The sequence below is a fragment of the Eubalaena glacialis genome, chromosome 12, assembly GCF_028564815.1.
Source record: "Eubalaena glacialis isolate mEubGla1 chromosome 12, mEubGla1.1.hap2.+ XY, whole genome shotgun sequence".
In the NCBI taxonomy this organism is placed as follows: Eukaryota; Metazoa; Chordata; class Mammalia; order Artiodactyla; family Balaenidae; genus Eubalaena; species Eubalaena glacialis.
The window spans coordinates 28,672,133-28,695,517 of NC_083727.1; positions in this window are offsets into that span (position 1 = coordinate 28,672,133).

Here is a 23,385-nt window from a genome sequence, read left to right on the forward strand (position 1 = left end):
AACTTAGGTCCATGGGAAAGTTGGTGCCAGTGGCCGCTGGGCTGTGGCATCCTATTTCTTCTTCCTTTACTACTAAACTTCAGCCTCATATTTGAAACTTGAAAGAAAAGGAATCACTTAATCACATGCTCATCATCATTATGATCATCTCCTCCTCCAGAAAGCAAGCACTTAAAGCATTTTATTTTACTCTAAACACTGAGGGGAAGGGCTGACAGAAGAAAGATGTATATTCCAGCTTTTTTGCTTCTGACTGCTGAGAAATTCTGGGCACATGGTGGATCTTTAATACCTGTGAGCAGTGTCCCAAAGATGAATGAGGATTATCAATGGTGGTGACAGACCAGACCCCACGGGTCCCATGTCTCTAGCCACCCACCTTTTCCCACCCCCTCAACCCAATTTGGTTCAGAGCATTAAGAGGGAAATAATTACAGTAAACACCAAATGGTTAAAGTACAGACAATTCTTGATCATTTCAGTTAATGAATGACAGCTGTAGCATGTAAAATTGAAATCCATAGGTTTGAGATAAACCTCATGTTGGCTCACAGCAAACCTTTTAGTAATAACAATGGGGAAGTGCTTAGTGCAATATGTTTCATAGAGCCTCTATACAGGATGGTGACCAAAAAAATTTTATCCTTAAAGGATTCCTGGGTTTGGCATTTCCTGTTTGTTTTCAACCTCCAGACCTTCATAAACATATATGTATTCCTGTGACAACCAAACTGCGTATTTTCATCGCCGTTTGAACTTTGTCTTAAATAAAAGGTATGAGGGTTTTTTTGTGTGTGATGTGGGAAGGACATTCCAGAGGAAGGGAAAAGTGTGAACAAAAGCACATGATCGGGAACCACAAGGCGTATTCCAAGCACAGGGAATAAGGAGGTGGCCAGATTTCCTGGAGCAAGGAGAGTTTTGAAGGCCAGGTCAGAGTGTATGTGTTTTGAATGGAAGATCTACATTATCAGAGCGGTGCATTTGGAAGGTTAATCTAACAGTACCACAAATAGATTGGAGTGAGAAAAAGGGGTAGGAGAAGAGGTCAGTCAGTTAATTGGGCTGGGCTAGGACGGTAACCCTATTTAGAATGGAAAGGAGGGGGCAGATCCTAAGAACACTGCAGAGGCAGAACCTTCAAGACTTAACAACTGATTGGATGGCTATTTGGAGGCACCATTAATAGAAATAGGGAAGTCAAGAGGGGAAGAGAAGTGAGTGCTAAGGAGATTCAAAGAGGAAAGTGAGTTTAGATTTCGGTATGTTAACTTTGTGGTTTCTTTTGGAAGAGATCCGGGTAGGGCTGTTGAGCAGGTGGTAGAGAGTGTGGGATCAGAGCCTGTGGGAGAGGTCGAGCTGGGACAGCGGTGTCCTGGGGCAAAGCTTTGGGAGCCAGTCCTTAGACACGGACATTGTTAAATGCTAAATTACATAAACCTACAATTAAATAGATTTTAAAAGGTAATAAATACTAAAAACTCATCATTTCCTAATTATTTTACTACATTTCACTGTTAAATATGCTTTTGAGTTTATCTCTATTATATCTGCATGATGGAAATACTATGTAATGTATGCGAATGTGCATTTCTTTCCAATTTTGTGTTCAGTGAAGTCGTGTGAGTAGCTTGAAATTGGCTCTGGTTGGAGTATTTGCCCCATAAAAAGTGGCAAATGCTACAATATTTAAGAGTTATCTGCATGAAGGCAGTAATTGTGCTATAGCCTGGCTTTGCTAATAGGCATTTGTAAAGAGAGATGGCCAAGGGAAAGTCTTTGGAGAATATTTAAGAGGTTGAAAGACGAGGTTGAGACTGAGTGTAGGAGCTAGGTGGAGAGACCTGTTGGGAAGTAAAGAAAGTTTCTAGATATATATAAATAAATGTTATTATCTTTTCTTCTTTTGATAGGATTCTGTATTTTATCAACTGACTTTGAAAGGTTTTCCTTTATTTTTTTAAAGAATGCTTTTTAAAAAAATATTTATTTATTGTATGTATGTATATATTTATTTATTTTGGCTGTGCTAGGTCTTAGTTACGGCACTTGGGATCTTCGTTGCGGCATGCGGACTTCTTAGTTGTGGCATGCATGCGGGATCTAGTTCCCCAACCAGGGATGGAACCCGGGCCCCCTGCATTGGGAGCATGGAGTCTTACCCACTAGACCACCAGGGAAGTCCTGGTTTTCCTTTACTTTGAAAAAAAGTATTTATTGGGCAGTGGCTTTCAAACATTTTGGATCATGACTCACATTATTCTACTCCATTCCATTCCAACCCATTCCATTCTATTGTTAATACATCCTGGTTAGGAACCCTATGTTGTTTTTGTGCCCTGCTTACAGGTCGTGAAGGACAGTTTGAAAATCGCTTCTGAGAGGATGAAGGCCTCACCTCTTTCTGCTTTAGACAGTAACTTTTCCCCAAGTGGCAGTGCTGTCTTTTCAAAGCTTTGGGAGAAAGTCCTCAAAACCAGTTTACAGAAGTAATTTTTCTCCCCTCTCTTCTCACAACTGTTCGTGGCCAATTCCTCCTCCCTCTCCATACTTCCTCCACATGTGTAATAAATGTAAACTAGCAGCTTTCAGAGTCAGTAAACGAACGAGCTTTTATTAGTAGAAATTGTAACAGAAACAACAACAGTCACACTTAGGCGCTTTTCGGAGTAACGAAATGACAAGGTGGGCAAGGCAGGTTGTCAAACATACAGCAGACGGCAATTTCTCTGAGCCTCGTATTCCAAACCTTCAAAATGCGGAGATTGCAGGAGAGAGCTTGAAAGGTGCTTCCAGTCTTTAATATTCTGTTTTCCCCCAAAATACGTAGGTCTCCCATTTTACCTCTATATACCTGACGACGTTTCCACAGTTTGTTTTTATTGCACTGTGTGAAGCACGAGCTTGCAGAAGGAACGGGGCATTTTGCTAGATGATTCTTGCTCGTTCAAGGCCTCTGTTCCACTCCTATTGTCACCACCTTCTCCTAGATTATCATTACTTCACCATGAACTACCATAAGAGCCCCCCATCAACGAATTTCCCCTCTATGATCTCTTTCTCTCCCATCCATTCTCAACTCACCGCAAGCGAGTCAATCTCACTCTAACCACTTTTGGCGGTTTAGTCATATGTTAAAATCCCATAACTGGCTCCCTAATGTTGAGAAGATAAGACCTGAACTCCTCCACTCGGCATTCCCTGTCTTGAGCTTGCTCTGGCCTCTGTGCCTACTCGGCCTACCCCCGGGGGGTTATGGCATTTAATAACTGGGATGGCTCATGTACCGACCAATCAGAAGGCCTGGCTAAGCACAACCTGTATAGCTCCAGTTGGGCGCACTGAGTGTCGTTCTGCTTTACAACACACCTCCCTTCTAACCTTATCTCCTGCCACGCTCTGTTCACTCTGCTTCCTCCCCAAAAAACCATTGGCAATCTCAGGGCCTTTGCTTACACCATGCCTCTTGCCTGCAATGCTTTCCTTCCTCCTCTCTGCTTACATAAGTGCCCCCCCGCATCCCTCAGGCCCCGCTGAAGCCCAACCTTTCTTCTGAAATCCTCTTAGACTTCCCTAATCCACAATCAGCGTGCCCACCTGTGAGTTGTGTTCATACCTCTATTCCCTGCCTTTTATTGAGCGTATGGCCTGCATTACCTTCCTTTGATATTTACTTAATTATCTCTTTTCTCTGTCTTTATTTTTTATAATGTGCCTTATCTCATGTTGAGTTTTGATTATAAACTAGGGGAGAGGGGTGTATCTTCTGACTTTCTACATACTCAGTTCCTGGAGCAGGATCTTGAGCACAGGTATGCACATAAATGTTTGTGGCGCTGTTGACAATGAATGAGGAATTAGCTGGAGCTGTCGTGTGCGTGTGTTGCTTTTTTAAAAAAATGCATTAAATGGGGACTTCCCTGGTGGTCCAGTGGTTAAGAATCCACCTTCCAATGCAGGGGACGCGAGTTCGATCCCTGGTCGGGGAACAAAGATCCCATGTGCCGCGGGGCAACTAAGCCCAAGTGCCACAACTAGAGAGCCGTGCACCGCAACTACTGAGCCTGCGCACTTTGGAGCCTGTGCTTTGGAGCCAATGCCACAACTAGAGAGAAGCCCTTGCACCTGCTGCAACAAAATATCCCTCGTGCTGCAACTAAGACCCGACACAGCCAAAAATAAATAAATAAATATTAAAAAAATACATTTAATGCCTGGTATTTGGGTGTTAGAGTTTACAACAGGCTTTGTCATATATTATCTTTAATCCCCATAGCAGTTCTTACCTTTCTGCCTATGGTTTTTCCCCTCTTAGATATAATTTTCCCTATTTTCGGGTGGGGGGGTAACTGAGGTTGAGAGAGGTGAAGTGATTTGCCCAGGGTCACCCAGGTAATAAATTGAAGAGCTGGGATTGTTTAAACCCAGGTTTTTTATTCCAAACCCTGAGTTCACTACTCTATGGTAGCCTCCAACTTTTAATTCCTCCCCCTTTACGTTCTTGTAATTCTTCTCAAATTGGATTCCCTCACATGGATTCAATTCTGCCCTCAGGTAAAGGTTGCTAACCTTACAAATTATATCAATACCATTGTTTTAATCTTAGAAGTAGTGCTTTATTTCTAGTATTTATAAAGATCCTTGTCCTTTTGGCAACTTGACTCTGGAGCTGTTTTCTTTCAAAGCATGTTTTTTTCACATATTGTTTTTCTGAATTTTATTTCTTCCATTTCTATCCTATCATTATATATTTATCTTTATTTATTTACTTTAATATATCTTCATGTAATATTGAATTCCATTCCTTTACCTTAAGGAGCCATCCATTTTGAAACTAGTCATAAACTCAGTGAGTGAATGAGTGCTTATGTCCAGCAAATATGAAAAGCTTTCTTAGTCTTTGTGAAAACCATTTGGTAAGAACTGGCATCTTTTCTAATCACTAGTATGTCTTTCCTGCTTCCTTCTTTCCTTTCCTTTCCCTTCCTTTCCTTTCCTTTCCTTTCCTTTCTCCCTCCTTCCTTCCTTCCTTCCTTCCTTCCATCTGAACCCACAGTGTAAGAAGATGAAGTTCTTTCCTCCACCAGAACAAGGACAGGGGAATAGCTTTAAGGTAGTTTTTATTTTCTTTGGCCCTTCAAATCAAGTGGGCTACATAATTTAAAATGTGAATGAACCCTGTTGGGATAAAGTATACCATCTCTCTACTTCTTCCATTTAAATTTATTGCTAGAAATATAAAAAATCTGTGGAAGTGTAAAACCAATACTACAAAAGTTGTGACACCTATAGAAATTATTTATTCTAATTTACTTTTTGGTGTTAGTAGTGGGTCTAAGGAAATAAATAAAAATAGTCAATTAGCTTTTGAAAAATATTAGTTCCCAGAGTTATCTTAATTGCATTTAAATACTTGTGTTAAGCAAACATTTCACTTTTCATAAAGAAAATAGCCTCTAAAGAAATATCCTCTAAAGAAAAATAGCCTCTAAAGAAACTATATCAAATTGTTTATAATCTTTTGTACTACAATTATGAAAAAAGTTCCAAAGTGCTAGCCCTGCTGGGAGCTTGGGGAGGCTTATCTGATCCTATTTTAGATTAAAGCGTAACCAAGAGCACTTTTGCAACTGAAAGGCAATATTTTATTTGAAAAATGTTAGGTACACAAAAGTTCTCCTATAACAATTCTAATTTATGTTTTAGTTTAGATTACATATAGTTTATTTTCTGAAAGCCCTATTGGTGCTTTTTCTTTCTTTTAAATGACTGGGAGTTAACGATACCCTCACAGGTCAATTAAAGAGCAATACATATGCAAAATGCTTTTAGAAAGAAGATACTTTTTACCTTCAGACTATTACTTTTTAAAATTCACAATTTGCTATATATCGATATATGAAGTAGGTGTTACTAATGTTTAAAAGTTTTTAAAAATCTCACTGCAATGTACTTAAAGATACCTTTCAGTATGTAAATATCAGAATTTTCATGATGATAATGTTGATTCAAATCCTAACAGCATTTCACAGTAAATAGGTTTCTTTGAAAATGTAACGTGGGAACAGATTTTATTAATGCAAAACCTGATGCATTTCCAGCGTAGTGGTATACAATCTTGTGCCACGTTATGGGTTTATTGGTTTCTTTTGAAGACTGTCAACAGGTTTTGCATAGAATGACTCATTCCAAAGAACATGCCAAGCAAAGTTTTGAAATCAGAATAGGCTGAGTTGCTGGTGTTCTCTCTCAGTGAAAGGCACCACCTCCCTTTCATTAGTCAAACCAGGCACTTGGAAGTCACCCTAGGCTCTCTCTGCCCCAACATTCAATCAAGCACAAGTTCCTGCTAAACTTATTTCTTTAACATTTATCCAAGTTTCCCTCCTTTTTATCCCTTCTACCACCACTTCAGTTTAGACACTTGTCAGCCCCCTGATGCTGTGCTAGCATCCTTAAAAGCCATTTAAGGATGGCTTAAATCTCATTTAGTTTCATTTGCTTAAAATCCTGCTTATAGCAGTGGCTCTGGACCAGAATATCAGGGTCATCTGGAAACTGTTTTCAGACTACACATGCCTCTCCCACCACCTCCACCAATGTCCCCTTCACCCTAAAAAGCAACCTACCTACAGGGTAGAGATCAAAATCCTTAGCATTACATCTAAGACTCTTAATAACCTCATATCATTCTTATGCCCTCATAACAGTCCACTGCTCATATGGTACCACAGGGCACACTGTGAATCAATGCCTCTAGCAGAGTGCTTACTTTCTGTTTAACCTTTGTTTCATTCTGTCTGGTCCTCTGGAACAGTGGGTCTCATTTTTAGTGACATAAGAATTACCATTCAACATGCAAGATTCCTAAGTAACCATGTCTGTTCAATAGATCCTAGATTCAATAGAGTCAATAGACTCCAATTCAATAAACCTCCCTGGAACCTCCCTGAGTTTTTAAGAGGCAGAATTCGGTGATGCTGATTCAATGGTTTATGATAAGCACCTCAGAGACCAGCATTTTGGGTTCTATTAACCTACAGGTAACAAGTCACTTTCACTTTGTAGATATTTCATAAATATTTGAGGCACTGAATTAGACTGAACATAGCTTTTAATTCAAGAGTTATGTCCATTTCAGGATCTTTTTAGGTCTTTCGCCTGTCTCTCCATTCCTACCACTCACACACACAAACCCCAAAACCAAACTAACAAAAAACAAAAAAACCCACATTCTTGCCTTCTGTCTGGCTGTCTCAGAGAAAGTAGCATCCCTGAAAGATCTTAGTAATGAAGAATCTGAGACTCAGTCTGGTCAAAAATTAAAATTTATCAATAAAATGAAAAGTGATATTATCTGTAATTTTCCCTAGATACATAGATAATTGAGTTTTCTGTAGACTAGTGCTGACAAATAAAATTTAACGCCAGCCACATATATCTACCTCAAAAATATTTTTGGCTGAGTTTTAAAAAAGTAAAAAGAAACCGACAACCCTAATTGTAACAATATTTTTATTTAACCTAATATATCTAAAATATTATCACTTCAATGCACCATCAATATTAAAAATTATTAAGAAAATACTCTGTATTCTTTTTTTGGTACTTACAGTGCATCTCAACTCACATGCTAAATTTTTATCAGAAATATTTGGGGGGCTTCCTTGGTGGCTCAGTGGTGGAGAATCTGCCTGCCAATGCAGGGGACACGGGTTCGAGCCCTGGTCTGGGAAGATCCCACATGCCGCGGAGCAACTAGGCCTGTGAGCCACAACTACTGAGCCTGCGCGCCTGGAGCCTGTGCTCCGCAACATGAGAGGCCGCGACAGTGAGAGGCCCGCGCACCGCGATGAAGAGTGGCCCCCGCTTGCTGCAACTAGAGAAAGCCCTCGCACAGAAACGAAGACACAACGCAGCCAAAAAAAATAAATAAATAATTAAAAACTTTAAAAAAAAAAAAAAAGAAATATTTGATCTGTTATGAGAATTCACAAAACGTACACTTGAAAAAGTAAATTTACAGAACCAGAGTGTTTCAAACATACTTAAAAGTTTTCTAGTAACTGAAGCAAGTGTCAGGTTTTAAATGTAATATTAATTTAAAAATAACTAAAATTTAAAATTCAGTTCCTCAGTCACACAAGCCACGGTTCAACTAATCAATGGTCATATGCAGCTAGTGGCTACTATATTAGACAGTGTAGCTATAAAACATGGAATTGTTCAAGATCAGATACTTATTAATAAACTATCTTCCTAGAAACCTTACAACTATCCCCTCTAAAAAAAGGTAAAATTCCTCAATTTCTTTTTGGTTACTGGAGTAAGATAATCTAATTATGATTTTTGGAAATAATGAGTGAGCTGAGAATATCACTCATTTTGAGAGCGATTGTGGAATTCTAGGCCTAGAAGAGGGTTAGCCCATTGCAGCAAGTAGAATGGAGAATAACTCCACAGAGATTTTTGAATAAGGATTTACTCCACATAATTTCCCAAAGGAGTATGTCACTTTCTGAGGTCAGTAATTGTTTTGCATTTCTGGCTTTGAGTCATGCCTGGAGCCATGGAATTAGTTGTCAATGATTAGGCATACCCTCTTTAAAGAAAACAACTGGGCTTCAGTAGAGTTGCGATCAGATTTCATGTAAATCTAAGAGCTTTCCTTTTATGGAATATATGACTTGATGTTCAGAGAAGAAAGGGAATCAACCACAAATACTCAAACCATCAGAAGTAACCAACGCTGAAGTCAGCTACTTCCAAAAGTCAAAAAGGCAGGGCTTGAATTATATTTACTTATTTAGATATCCTCTTGATCCCCCATTTGTACCAAAAAGGATGTAAAACAGCTCCAGCAAAGTGGCTTACAAAATTTATGTTGCTTTGGTATAGTAAGAAAGATTTGTATTTGTCTTTTATTTCTGCTTCTGGGATTTAGAAAATCATTTCCAGGATTCACAGCAGTGTCATGTTGGCTGTATTTACATAAATAGAGCATCTTATCACTTCTTTGGAGGCCAGCAAACATTCAATCAGGGTTCACTCTGTGATCACCACAGTAGACTGGTATACCCCATCGATCTCCCCCTCAGAGGAGAGGCTCTCCGCTGCCCTGGTCACTAGCCCCATCTCCTGGGTGCTGGGCAGACCATGGCCCCCTTCAGTGTGTTCCCCAGGCAGCCCAAAGGGCAGCTCCGATGGAAGGCCTTGAGCACGTTCCTCAGGGTCAGCAGCAGAGTGACAAAGCTGCAGGCCAGCACAGCCACCAGCAAGTCCTTCAGCATTGGGGACAAAGATGAACATGACAAGTCCCTACCTTGAAGGAGCTCAGTGTAGGGAGACTAGCATGTAGTAATTATCGTACAAGGTGCATAAAGTTCTGTGGGAGAGAGCTTAGGTTGTCCATAATTATCCACCAACCAGAAAAGATGTTGGTGAGGACTTGGCCTGTATTACCTAGTCAATGTGTTCTCAGTAGACTGTCCTGTCCAAAGATACTTTCCCTGTCTACCTGACACTTAGTCACCCTAGGGTGAGATCAGATTCCTGTTCAAACGATTGTTTTGAATTGAAAGACCATATGGATCCATTTATAACTATTACCTCTAAGGGTGCATTCATTTTTGAGTTGGGGGTTTGGTCGAGAACAGGCCCAGATTAGATACTGGAGTGAAAAACCTCATTCGGTAGGAGATAAATCCTAGTGAGAGTACCCCATTTGGTGGACTTGAGAAGCAGCCTAGAATTAACCTGGGTTTTTTAGTTTTGTCTAATTCTTCCTCTGCCTCTAATAAATACAGTACCCCTAATGAGCACATTCTATTCAGCGTTTTAAAAAACATTTTCTTCAAAGACATGAAGTCTTTAAGATTACATATTAGATTCTTATTTTCCTTTTTTTTTAACAACCCTTATTTAAATCCATTCATACTTGTATTTGAAAGTTTTTTAAAAAATTAATTAATTTATTTTTGGCTGCCTTGGGTCTTCATTGCTGCAGGACGGCTTTCTCTATCTAGCTGCGGCGAGCCGGGGCTACTCTTCCTTGCGGTGCACGTGCTTCTAATTGCGGTAGCTTCTGTTCTTGCGGAGCACGGGCTCTCGGCGCGCAGGCTCAGTAGTTTTGACTTGTGGGCTCTACAGCGCAGGCTCAGTAGTTGTGGCGGATGGGCTTAGTTGCTCCAAGGCATGGGGGATCTTCCCGGACCAGGGAACCCGTGTCCCCTGCATTAGCAGGTAGATTCTTAACCACTGCGCCACCAGGGAAGTCCCAGATTCTTTTCCTTAATGTAAACGGTCATGCTGAGGCCACTTGAACTACTGTGTGAGAACAACTACCTACCTAAGTGACGTGAGTTAATCCACTGATGGTATCAGAGACTCCATTTGTTGTCCAATATGCCAGGATAAACTCTGTGGCCAAGCATGTGATCCTAAAGTCTTATTTACTGTGGTTGATCAAGAGATTAGCTCCTGCAATTACTTGGCAGAAGGCATAAAACTTCAGGTCAGTATGAAAAATGCAGTTTTCACATCGCTTTTCCATCTCACGATAGATCTAAAAGAACCTTGATTTGGAAGGTAGCATTGCACAGCTTAACTAAGGGCTTTCAGATGAGATCACGGCTTGGCTGTCACCAAGTAGAAGAGAAGCAGCAGGTAATTTCCAGGAGACTCAAATCCCTTCTCTGAGGCTGCTGCAATAGCTCGTACCCAGATGCTCTGTTTATTGTTACACCTTTGGGGATGATGCTCCTAGGGATTCAGAAAATGAGTAAGATCGCTCCTATTTTGTTTTCTCCTCACAGGCAGGCCCTCCAGCCTTTACTGGGTTTATTTGCAAAGGAACCTGTCTTGAGAGACACGCTTAGCCTTGAGAAGACCAGATTGCTCTTAAGGTAGGTGAATCCTGATGTGAAGACAGAAGCCAACAATCTGGAGCCTATGGAGAGATCTGCTGAGGCTGCCTCACTCGGGGCGGGGTGGGGAGTGGGGGGAGATATGATAACACTGATAGATCAGAGAGACAATGTTACCTCAGGAATATGTTGAAAAATAGTTTATATATATAAACTATTCTGAGCCTTATGAAAATTCATTGAAAGAAGGAAGGATGGGGGAGTGGAACAAGCAGTATTTGTAGTACTTGTGTACTAAAAGTTGGTCTGGTTTCCTGACCAGTGTTTGCACTGAAATATTGCCAGTATTCTGTATTACACATTATTATCAGCCATGATTTTCTCTCATTAAAGACTTTTGGTTAAAAAAAAAAGGAAACTTTCAGTTGATTTTTCACTTCAGTCCAGAGGTCCTAACAGAGAACAGTCACAATCCAATAAATATTAAAAATTCAAAGTGTATTTTGTGGGTTCTCAACCTGGGTCCGTGAGTAGACTTTAGAGGACACTTTAAATTGCATGTAAATTGTAATGAATATATTCATTTCATTTTTATAGGGGAGAATTTTGTAGTAATCATTAAATTCATAAAGTCATTGCTGGACCCAAAAAGTGAGGTATGTTATTATGTGTCATTTTGTTTAATGACAAAATGAGTTTGAATGAGTTTAATTCTGCCTCAGGAAATGAAGTTGAAAGAAGGCAGAGATCATAATAATTCAAATCTAGTTTTTAAATATCTGGTTAGTCCATAAATGTGAATTTGATGGAAACTTAGTCAAGTATGTTATCTACTACATACAAAGATTAGAGACAAATGGAGGTATTATATTTTATAATTATTGAAGATAAAATCATGTGCTTTCTTCCAAAACTTAGAAATTTCTACTTCAGAGAATTAGAACTTTTAGAATGTAATGTTTGTTTCCAAAAAAGATGAAAACTTTTGTAAGATTTTGGTATAAGAACAAAGTTAACCTTTTCCTCTCCCCAGAAATAAACATTAAACTAAAGAGAATCAGAATTCTAGTCATAAGCTCTTATTTTTTGCACTTGAAGAACTGAAAGCTTTCTCTGTTTGTTATTTTCTGAGGGAGGGGGTTTCCTGTGTGTCTTTCTGAAGCTCTGGGGATCCCCTCATCTTTTTAGTCCTAGTTACCTCTTCCTATATAGCAAGCATCATTGGAACCAATAAGGGCTTTTGTGGCCATCATTTGCCATCCCCAGGCCGAGCTGGCTGCATTTTCTCTTGACTGAATCAGGATACTATTTCCTGGTATAAGGCTTGAAGTACCTCCAGGCAGTAGGGCCTGCCTCAGGGGAAGGCAGAAGCTGTCTGATTTGAAAGGATAAGAGACTGGATTCTTAGCCTCACAAATCATGCTCACAATGTCTGAAATTCTATCTTTAGAAATGTAGTACTTTGAGATTTTCACTCTTCTGATGTTTGTATCCTTTAAAATGCAGTCTTTCCTAGGAATCCTACTTATTAATCCAATATTTTGGCTAGGGCCATTGGGACAGCTACACATAAACGTTGAGAAAAGAGGTTAATGGTTAGGTACACGAGAATACAGGAGGGAACAGTGGGGGCCCGTCCAGCCTGGGAGGCAGACATGTCCTCCTGGATGGGCCTTGGCTGTGTCTTTACCAGGGGAAGAGCTCAGAGCTTAGGCCCTGCCCACTTTCTCTGCAATTCCAGGAATGACCGCTAAGTAATTGGGCCCACTTCTCAATTTGCCTTCTACCCAAGTTGGTAATAAAGGAAGTCTAAAACCTGATCAGTTTTTCAAACCATTATGGGTATGAAAGATAAAATTTTCTTTTATGCCTGGAATCTTGACCTTTAAAAATCACAAGTGGTGTTTTAAATGGATTATTAGAGCAGAGCGCTTTATTGTAATTCAATACAGAATTCTATGTCTCCATTACACAGACTAATGACACCTCCAGACATAGTTACAGTAATTTTCCCAGCTGATGTAATTTAATTAATGATATAAGGACATAATTACATGTTTCAGTGATCTCTTGCATATTTACAGGAACTGCTGTAACTAGTTTAATTAGAGTAATTATGTAAATAGCTGATAACGCACAACAAATTACAGAAAAAAAAAATCTCCTAGTCTAGTATGTTCAGTTTCTAAGCAAGCTTATAAAAGGAAAACATTTACATCTGAGGATTAAAGTTAAGACTCTATGGCCACGAAATTTTGTTGTTCCTAAACCAGGCAGAACATAACTGTTGGAGGTTTAACAGTTAGCTTTCTTCCTTTTGTAGTTCTGTTGAAGACCTCATGTCCGTTGTTGTTCTATGAAATTGCTCATTCTACTTTGCCACTGGCTCCAGTTTCGCGATGAGTTTTCTGTCATATTGGGTAGTCTATTGCACTCACTGAGAATTGGAGAGGGTGATTAGGGAAACAAACCTCACACCTCTCTGTCATTTCCTTTCTTGTCCTTTCTTTAACTGATGTAGTCTGTTTCCATCACATGCACAAAGATGTTTCTTTGGATCAGGCTCCAAGTCCTCTTTCTGTAGTTAAACACACGTTTCTAGAGTCTATAATTGAAGTTCTACTGTGAAGTTCTAACTCTGGTTTGCCCATCACTCAGTTCCATTTGATGTCGCCTTTCCTATTGAAGAGCTCAGTCTCTGAGTCCCTAGGAGGAAGCAAGAGCCTCCTTTTAAAGTGAAATAATGTCCCTCCTTAATCAGCTGGTGTGTTTCTGATGACTGATGTCAGGCACACCCTCTCTCTTCCTCTACTTCCGAAGACTGCTGGATCCATGTCCTCGTGCTTCTTATGAAAGAAGACCTCAGGAAATTCAATACAGCCCAAAGAAATATCAACCTTAAGTAGAGGAGAAGGGGACTTCCCTGGTGGTGCAGTGGTTAAGGATCCTCCTGGCAATGCAGGGGACCTGGGTTCGACCCCTGGTCCGGGAAGATCCCACATGCCGTGGAGCAACTAAGCCCGCACGCCACAACGAAGAGTAGCCCCGCTCACCGCAACTAGAGAAAGCCTGCGTGCAGCAACAAAGGCCCAACGCAGCCAAAAATAAATAAATAAAATAAATAGATTTAAAAAAAAGTAGAGTAGAGGGTCAAATTTAAATTATAATTTGCTCAAATTAATGACTCTTGCAGGCTTTGCACCATCTTCCTCTGCCTAGATTTTCAGTCTTTCCTCTGCCCTGCCTTACTTCCCAAAGTCCCACAACAGGAAGCCTCGTCTCTTGACTGTCCTGTGAACACATTCCAGAACCTATGTGTTCATTTCCTTTTCATAGTCTCCTTTTCTACTGGATTTTACCCATTTTTACTCCCTTCTCAAGTTCACCTCCTGCGCGAAGGTTTTCATTACAATGGCTTTTTTCCTCTTCCAGGACACAGTCTCCATTAAGTAAATCAGTGAATTCTGTACTGTCGTGTATTGTGCTCTTGGTGGAAAGAGGACTGTGTCTGATACTTCTTTATTCCCCACCAGCGCCTATCATGGTGTTGGGTTTCACAGTAGGCATTCAGCAAATTCTCACTCATGGATTCAAGTGTATTTAATCAGGACTTCTGTAGGTGGCTGTACAGGCTGTGTAGGCACAACTCTAGGGTACCCTTCCAAGATCAACTTTGCAATGCTATTTACTGTTACAAGATGTCAGCCCCTTTCTTCCTGGTGCCACTTGCTACAGTCACCTCTGTCTTTAGCTCCAAGCCCTTACCAGTTAGTCTCACTCTGTTGAAATCTGGAATTAGTCCCATCACCTCCACAAGAAGATCCAGTGTCTTCCCTTAAGAAATTCACAGGCTAACAGGGAACACAGACACAGAAATACATAATTGCTACATCTTTTGATATACGTAAAGATAAAAGTATGCAGGAATTATAGAAGTGGTATAGGGGAGGAAGTCATATTTAATTGTAGAATTAACAAGACTAACTGATGTCGAGTTGAGAAAGAGGTCAATAAAGGAGTTTAGGTCACTCCTAGGTTTCTGGCTCTGGAGACTTCATAAATAATGATGCATCTTGTAGGAAACTTAATTCTGGGTAAGGAGGAGAGGGTTTGAAGAGAAAATAATAGTTTGGACATGTGTGGCTTTTGAGATGCCTATAAGAGATGGAAGATGCCCAGTGAAGTATTATTTTTGTTGGATTGATACTGAGAAATGGAAAAATGAGGAGCATCAACTTCATCAGTATATGGTTGGTGGTTGTGTGGGGTGTTTGAACTCCCAAAGAGAGAGTTAGGGTGAGACAGGTAATGGCCCAAGAAGAGAGTTCCCAGGAGTTCCTGTTGGGGAGGAAAATCTAGCCAAGAGCAGAGTCAGGGCAGAAAAGCTCCAGGAGCTCAAGGTGTCATAGGCCAAGTTATGATAACTGAGGATCCTGCTTTAATCAATCTGTAGGAATGATTCCTAATAAACACATTCAAATGTCAATATTTTACTTAATATTTTCTTTGCACATGAAGCAAATGGATAAACGTTTCCTTTCTAAATTTTTTTTTGCATTATTTATTTGTATAGTAAGTCCTTTAGTGAGCTGTTAATCTGTTCAAAAGAAAAATTAAGTTAGAATTAAACAATGAAGTAGGTGTCCCTCAAATGAGAATGGAGAGTAGGTTGAGGTGTAAGAACTGACAGTAAGATGAGATCATCAAGGCCCACTGGTGTGCAAGGAGGCAGAATTGCTCATCTTTGTTCACAGCCCTGCCCCCATGGCCAATTTCCTGTTACAGTGAGCTGTGCTTGGTGCCCCTGACCTTGAAGCCCCTTGCAACAAACTATTGTAACCCATCCCCTTCCATTTCCATGTTCTTTTTCTCTGCTATCTTCGACTTTGCTTGTTCCAAGTTTGTTTTAGGTGTTTATCCCATTGTTGCTTTAGAGTTTGTTACAAATGGTTTTACATACCTTCTATGTACTCCTATATACCTCTGATTCTGAAATGTTATCTCCAGTTTGGATCTGTCTCTTGATATTCAGACTCATGTAGCGAAGTGCCTGGTTCTCATCTTTGGATCCTTCCAGATATTTCCTTCCTCAGTAAAGGGCAACTTCATTCTTCCATTTATAAAACTTGGAGATTATCCATCAAGAAATCTTGTTGGCTTTACCTTTAAAAAATATCCAGAGTATGACCACATCTCACCACCTCCATTGCTACCACCCTGTGAGTAGCTGCCTTCATCTCTCACCTACAAATTATACTTTTCTAACTGACTGCCTTCAGTCTACTCTCAACACAGTAGCCAGACCCTTTCAGAAGACGAATCAGGCCATGTCACTTTTCTGCTCAAAACCTGATGGTTTTTCCAATTTAGAGTAAAAAACTAAGTCCCAGTGATGACATATGTGTGATTCACCACTGCTTTGCCTCCTGCACTGACTTTGTACCTTGTATCATCCTACTGTTCTTGCTCTGGCCACTCCGCTCACCGTGACCTCTTAGCTGGTCCTGGAACATGATAGACATGCTCCTACTTCAGGGCCTGCTTTTCTTCTGCCTGGATATTCTTCTTCTGTCCACGTGACTTGTTTCCTCTCTTGCTTTAGGTCTTCACTCAAATTTCCCTTTTCAGGGAGATCTTCTTATGTATTCTATCTAATATTTCTGCTCCCCATCCCCAAATTCCCAATACCCCTTTCTTGCTGAATTTTTCTCTCTAGCACTTAACCACTTTCTGATGTACCATATATTTGGACTCACCCTTGTAATTGTCTCTTCCTCCACTAGAATATAAGTTCAAGAAGGAAAGAGGCCTTGTTTCTTCACAGCTGTATCTTCTTTGCCTAGAAAAGTGCCTAGCATACATTGGGCACTCAGTAAATATTTCATAAATGAATGAAGGAATTAAAAAAAAAAGGACATCGTTACTTTGACACAGCCTGTCAATGAACCCCACTTTCTTCCCTACATTTCCTGGACTGAGTGGAGAATTCCTGAATTCTGTCTAGGATAAAGGGCCTGAGTAGGGAATAACCAAAAACCATTCTCTTCTCTTTTTCCTATCCTCATCATCATGTCATCATCTTTGCTGTCAGTATCATTTATTGATCATGTTTTCATGTTCCAGGGACTAGACCAACAGCTTGACATACATTATCCCATTGAATCTTTACAGCAACACTAGAATTTAAGTATTGTCCTCCTTTTTGAGATGAGGAGACTAAGAGTTAAATCTTCCCAAGGTCACACAGTTAGTAAGTGGCAAAGTCAAAAGGTCTCAGACTGCTCCCCACCCCAATTTCCCTAGATCCATATTTGCATATTTGATATATACATGTAAAAACAGGGCTTGTGGCAAATGGCTTGGACTGCATGTTAACAGGCAATGTACTGAGCCGAAACACAAAATAAAGCTACAACAACAAAACAAAGCATTCTTTTAAAAGTATATGCTCAGTTAAGTACGTTGAATTATGGTAGGCACTGCTATATTTGGGAGGTCATTTATTTCAATGGAAAATGATAGACAAGAGCTCATGCTGACTAATTTATTTAAAAAGAGATAATGAACTTTGTATTCTGAAAAGTCAAAGGTTAATTTCTCCTATGGTAAAGAACAGAAACAGAAGAAAATAAGACTGTAACTGGTGTCATTTTGTCTTAAATATCCTGGTGAAATTTTAGTCAGTTTTCCAAAGGAAGCAATTTAGCTTCCTAGGATCAAGAAAATAGATTCACGAAAGCAGTTTTTAAAATATATTTATAGGCTGTGAAGCCTATACATTTTGCTATTCATTCAAGTAAAATAAAACATTTAATTCTAAAAACTGGTGACAGGAAAGGATTTGATCATGATAATAGATGTTTTAGAATGATAATGTGGAGACATACTTTCTTCCCCTCAGAATAAGACATTTCAGTTCTTCCTCTTAACATATCTACCTCTTATTTGCTTATAGAGCAAAAGTTTAAGGGGCGTGGGATTGAGAACGAATGTTCTGATGCCAGGGATCTTCTAACGGCATAAACTGAAGTCAGAGATATTGAACACAGTCCTTAAAGAGGCTGTTATTTCATCATGAGTTTTGTAACTTCATAGAAGATACTTGAGGAAATTAGTATCTTATACTTAGATGTGTATGTTTTATTTCTTCAACAGGATTTTGTAAGAGAGAGAACACTTTTTTTAAAAAAAATTAAGAGCACACCATTAACTTGACGTTATACAAGAAAAATATGAGGGTTCCTTGAAGTCATTGAAAATAACACTCCCACATAAACTTGTCACCTTACAAACACTACATTTCTTTTCTTTCATTTAAAAACTTGGCAATTTGTCTAAGTCAATTACTATATGTGCCTTCTTTTTAAGCAGCTAATGGAAAAGAAGTAGGAGTAAATTCATAGTAGGTAATAAAAAAGATAAATTTAAATGTATGCAAGCACACATTTGTCAGAGTACTTTAGTTAGAAGCTTTAAAGGAAGTGATCTAGAATTATACAAGAGAACGTGTGTACCCCTTAGAGTGATAAAGAAGAATCCATTACACAAACCAGATTATTGTTATTTATTAGCGCAGAGTATTAGTTTTGTTGTTATGATGTGTGCAATCACTTTTACTTTTCATATACCTCATTCAGTAAACAACTGTTCAACTGTTTTCCCATATTTTTTATTGTTTACTGGAATTAATTTAAGATGCAAGCATAAAAGATCTAAAGACCATGTAGTGGTAAGTGTTGCTTTGCAAATATACAGCTGACCTCTGGTCTACCTACCAGTCAAACCTTAAGATGTTAATGAATTCAGTAATTTCTTCCCCTTCTCCTTCCTTCTTTAGTGAAATGTTCAGAAAAATGAGAGTTACTTTCTTCTTATTTTTGTTTTTTCTTCCACAACACACATTTGGGCGTTTGAACCTCTTACGTCTATAATGTAGAAGAATAGGTTTATAAACAACTCCAGAAATTGGCCTTCCTTAATTGTAAGAGCAATATGATTGCATTTGAAAATGTTCTCAGCTGGAAATTATAAATATTAATACAAATACTTTTGTATCCATATGTTTTCTCCACAGTTTTCCTCATGTGTACTTATTTTTTACCTATCTGCAGGGTATGTACACTTATGTGTCCTATTTTCTGAATTTGTTCTTAAGCGAAAATTCTGCTTCTATTCTTAACTTTCTTACTACCCTACTTTTTCGCCCCACTTTCAACCACTGTTAACACATCCAATGCCCGTCTCAAAAAACACCCACTCCTCCTTCAATGTTGTGGGACTTAGTTCAACCTTTTCTATATTATGTCATGACTCTCTTGGAAACTTATCCATTCACTGGCACCTGTGCTAAATATTGGCAACGAAGAAGTAAATAGATCCAGATTCTTGAATTTGAGGGAACAGGTAGTCAGGGAGTTAATGCTTATAATGAACTCTAATATATTATGATATTATTATGATAACAATATATGTAAGGGATCACAGATGAAACAGACAAATGAAGGACTTCACAGTGGAGGAGATGTTGAATTGGGACTGGTAGAGGTCTACCAGAAAGAAACTCAGAAAAGCATTTCCCGAAGAGGAGCAAGTATGAGGGAATAGTATGGAATTGAAAGGTGCATGACCCTATAGGGGACAGGCAGATAAAGAAAATGAATGACTAGGCTAGGAATGATGCAATGGAAAGGGGTGGGGATTGTGGAGAATTCGAGACTGCAGGCCACATCTAAAGCAGAAAGTCATTTTTTAGCTTTGGCTGGTTGCCATGTAGGCCCAATGTTGACAAATTTTCTATTTTTCACAAGAAGATAGAAGTCCTGTGAAATGTTCAAACAAAAATCTTTTTAAACACTGTGAGACCCGAACAAAACATGTCTGTAGGATGATCGGGTCCACAGACCTCTAGCTGGCAATCTTGGCCAATAACACACTCCAAAAATGGTTAGTTCTGGGTCAAAACAGGGCATATGCTCTGGGGGATGGGAGAGATGGTAGAGAGTGGCGAGAGATAAAGATGGAGAGATGGGTTGGAGATAGTGTTTCAAAGACCTTCTATTCCTTATCTTGGCAGTTTGGGTTTCATTCTAGAGGTAATAGAGAAAAATAAAATAATTTTATGTAGAAAAATGCCATGATAATTGGATTTATTGTAACTTCCTGAAGATGTTCACAATAATTTACATTTAAAAAAAATTTAAAACAAATTCGGAAAGTAGGTTTACATGGTCTGTTCACAGAGGTAGTGTGCGTAGTAGTAGATCCAGTACTTGTATGTAGTTCCAACTGGGATTAATCAAGTACTCAGGAATTAAGTGAACCATAGGACAACTCTATTACCACCATCACCACTTCTGTTTGCAGATGCAATTGTGGAAACTGGGTGCTTGGCTGGAACTTTCTGCACTGTTAAAAAGGGTTGTCAGCACCCTCCCATTCTGAACATTAAATAGGAATCCATCTCGCTAAAAATAACTTGACATGCACAGGTAGAATAAACAGGTAGACATTTACTTATTTGTATGCAGAGCTGGGCCAAGGTTCGGGTGACCTCATGCCGGAAGGATGTGGTTAAGCTGTACTCCACTGTTCACCTGCCCTCATGGCCATGGCTACTGGCGTTGCTTTAGCCACAGCTGTCTACCCTAGGCCACCTCCGCGACTCCCCTCTCTTTGCTCACTGAGGCCTGTTAATGAATGGGCTTGAAGGAAAGACATCTGTGTTTTCTAGCAGAGCTTCAGGGCAAGGTCAATGCATTGCCATTCCTGAACACACTGCCAGATTGTAGGTCTAAATTAAAGCTCAGTACTCTTTTAGGCATACTGAAACGGGTCTCTGATGATGTAGTCACATGTATGGAGAAATCTGACTGTGACTGTGAGTTAGTGTTCTTGACATCTAGTCCTGGGTTGGGTTATAAGCACTGTGGGAAAGATGTGTTCTCTTGGCTGCCCCCGTACAGCTCTAAGTAGGATCTCTGGGTTTACATGGGTCCAGAGTGAGTGTGGGCTCACAAGTGGAAACTAATGACTAAAGTTGGGCTCTGAGCTCTTAGTCATGATAGGCCCTAGAACTAGGACACTAGTATCCTTAACAGTGAAAATGTAACCTCAAACCTCTATCAACCCAGAGGTAATAAAGTGAGAAAAGTCATTTGAGAGTAGAACTCTGGATTGGGAGTGATGAGATTAGCCCCATTTGGAGGTCTGTGTCAAATCATTTTTTTCTCTATTTCTCAGTTGGTCCAGTTGTAAAATAGAAATAATATTGGTCTTACTTGACAGAAATGAGTATCCCTTGAGTATGTATTGAGATGTGCAAAAGTTCTTGAAAGAATATATTATTGTTTTTAGTTAAAAATTACACTTGTATAAAAAAAGAAAAGACAATTCCCTTACACTCTATCTCAATTGTGACAAATACTTCATATTAGGAGACTTACCATATAGAGGTTAGTCTTTAGACTTTTACTTTCATTAATTTCTAACAAGTGGTATCATTACTTCGTGTCTCTGAAGTACAGTATAATTGGCAAAAGTGAAAATGAAAACAATTTTAAGAACAGATGATGCAAGAGAAAATTCCTGGCCTTTTGGGCCCTTCTGTATGGTGCGTATTGACATTCAGGGGAAAGACAGACCAAGTTTCCTCACAGATGTTGTCCATATAAAACCCAAATCTTCCATTCTCACTTTCACCGAAAAAGGGGAAAAAAAGATATCCATGATTAGAGGGAACTTTGGGACTCAGTTTTATGGTTCGTCAACTTCCTTGTTCAAACTTTCACTACTTTCATTATCAGTTTCAAAGACAGTATATACTCTGGAATCACTTTTTGCTCACTTCCATTCCTAGTATTTTTTTTTTTTTTGGTGACTCTTTTAACCTAGGTTTCAATTATTCTAGAAAAGACTCTGAATTCTTATTTTCCCCATCACTTTTTTATCTTCTTACCTACCCCCTACCTCAAGCTAATTTACAAGGAGAGTTTTGGTTCTTCCATTTAGTATCCAGTGCTGGTTCTTGGATCTTTCTGAGAGAAGTGAGCCATCTACTGTTGCCTTTTGGTATGACTTCTGAAACTAGAAAATTCTAGTGGCAGAGCTTAGATAATCTTATAAACAACAATTATAAGCAGTCACATAAATTTACAAATTAGGCCTATTAACAAAAAAAAATTTAAAACATTGACTTTTTTTGCCGTTACCTTAGTTTTACAATAACCATTTTTTTTCACCTGCATGGTCGGGGTGGAGCGGGTAGAGAAGGCAGATGACGGGCTTAGGAAGTATTTAAAAATCACCAAGGCCCAGGCTCCATCCCTAAGAAATTCTGATTTAATTGGTCTGGGATGGGGCCCAAATATCAGTATTTTTTTCAAAACTGCCCAGATAATTTGAATATGTCAGAGTTAAAAACTACTGCTATGATTTTGTTGCTTCTTATTTCTTGGAGCTGGGTTTTTTTCCGGTGAGCAAAGTGGCTGTGTGACAAAACGTCAGGCTTCTTACAAAGCAGAAGCTCCCTCATGGAATATGTTTCTGAAAAGTTTCCAAAAAGAAGCTCATGCATTGACATGGCCAAATGATCAAATCCTATGAATTGCCAGTCAGAGCTTTCAAGTGAAAATTTCCTTTTTAACTTTTTGTATTTTTTGACAGTATGTGTAGAGTGAATAAGACAGAATTTTGTTGAAAATTCTGCTCCATCTTTCACTGAATGTGTCAACTTGAGCTAATTACTTCACTTTTCTAACTCTAAGATGAGGATAGTAATAGTAGGTAGATCACAGGGGTTTGTAAAGATTAAATGAAATAACGCATGGTCTACCTTAGCACTGAGCCTAGTGCCTGGCACACAGAAACTTCTCAGTGAAAGTTAGAATTATTGGTAAAGGGAATTGTACTGAGAAGCAACTTGTAGTGAGCGATGTATCTTGTTCTCTAAAAGTGTCTTTTACATTTTTGCTTAAGTCTGGCTTTAGCCCGTAATGGATTCTTTACAGAAAGTAATATTAAACTGCATATAGGCAACTCTTGACTTCTGATGCATAGCTAAGCAGTTCAACTAAATTTAACTATGATTTTACTGCCAAAATATGTTCCTACTACAATGACTAGGCTAGGGCACAGCTCATATGGCTGTAGAGGAATAAACTGAAGTCTACTTTTCCTCTTAGAATCCTTAGCAAGACGCCAATGACAGTGTGTGGGTATGCTCTATAGGTCAAAAGATGTAAGTAGGGTTTTTAGCCTTTAAAAAAATGCTTTACAACAATCTTAAATGAAGTTTTAACAGTAAAAAAAGTCTACCTCTTACCCTATCCTCTTATTACCCCAGCATGGGTGTTTAAATTTCTTACCTTCTTCCAATTCTATTTACATGTCTGCACCTATATCATGTCATCCTTGTCTGAAGGTTACTCTATCACTTTTGCACTTGATCTTTTCCCTGCAGGCCACAGAGCTTAGTCATTAGAAGTATGGGCTCCAGTGTCAGAGTCCTTACCTTCCCCGTCTC